This window comes from Micromys minutus (genome assembly GCF_963924665.1).
Source record: "Micromys minutus genome assembly, chromosome: 15".
Lineage (NCBI taxonomy): Eukaryota > Metazoa > Chordata > Mammalia > Rodentia > Muridae > Micromys > Micromys minutus.
Window position 1 is genome coordinate 33,873,116 of NC_137984.1, and position 1,514 is coordinate 33,874,629.

Genomic DNA, 1,514 nt, shown 5'->3' on the forward strand with positions numbered 1-1,514 from the left:
CAGGGCTTCTCCCCGGTGAGCATTTCCCTGATGTTCTTTTCTCACCAAGAAATACATGGAGGCTTGTCGATCTCAGATGCAAGTTTCAGAGCATTCTGCCCTCAAGCCAAGAGGCTACCCATCAGACACTCACGGATGTGGCCCATGGGGGAAACGTCTGCTGGGCTCAGAAGTGAGTGCACTCGCATACTAGGCTCAGAGTGTTAGGGAGAAGGTGATGGCGATGGCAGAAGCTTCACAAACACTTCTCCCTCCACACACCTCTGCCTGAATTCCTTCTCCCTTTCACATAGAACTTCCGGATCTAGGTCCTGTAGCATACATTCCTGTTGAAGGTACTTCATTTTCGCTTTCTGACATAGGCATAGTCAGTAACCTACTCTGTCCTGGGATGGTTAGCAAAGCAACAAGCTTATCAGTGATGGTCTGGGCCAGTACCGGAGTCCCGGAAGTGTCCTGCACAGAGGAAGGACGACCGTTAAGCCTTGTTTGCTCTGGAACAAGTGTGTGATTGTCCACACTCCCAACGTAAGAGTCAAACTTTTCACCAAATGTAGATGATGCTTCAACACACAGAATACAGCAGAGCGAATAAGACCACAGCCACACACAAACGCTACACAATTCTAAAATAAAACGCGTATCTAGACCCTCATAAAACATTTCCAAAATGATGTCCGTGCATTTGAATGGCATGATCTAAAGGAGCTAGTGTGCGTGTGGAAAGGTGTGTTATTTCCAGAGTCCTGGGAATCACTGTGTGCACTAAATTGTCTTTACGGGAAGGGAGGAGGCTTCTGGTGTGTTCTCTGAGCACCTTCCACCCTCACCTCTGAGAAACAAGCCCCCACATCTTTTATGCCTTCCAATGTCACCTTACACACCTCAGTTATGGAAAAGCACCACAACCATAGCCTCCCACCTTGTCTTTTAGCTCCTCAGCCCCTCTCAGTCCACAGCGAGAGCCTGCTCCTCCACTGCTCAGTCTGCTCTGCAGACCAGAAATGAACTCAGGTTGTCAGAGGAGGAAGAACTAGATTGTAGCAGGAAAAAAAAATAGGCTGTCAAAAATCAAAGGAGGAGGAGGGTGTTCTAATTTTGTGCACTGCAAACACTCTGTGCCTTGAAGTTTCTTGGTGCCTGAATACTCCGTGGCCTCATGGCCTTCGCTCCAGGCCCCTGAGATTAATCAGCTTTGAAGGAAGGTAGACCATCTTCAAACAACAAAACAGGAAGTAGGACACCCCAAATCTGGGGGACAGTCGCTGTGAGACTAGGACCCGATAGCACATTCGAATTTCGTAAGGTCAGGGAAGAAATGTTTCTATTCAGGGATTCTTTGGTAATGAGAGAAGGCTGCTTGTGCCGATGGAGGAGGAGAGAAAGTCAATAGCAAGTCTTTGCTTACATTAATGGGTAAGATATAAAGTGGAAAGGCTCATCCAAAAGTAGCTTTTAGAGGAGGGACAATTATTTTTCTAAAGTGTCCTTGGTGAGAGATGAAGGGAAAATTT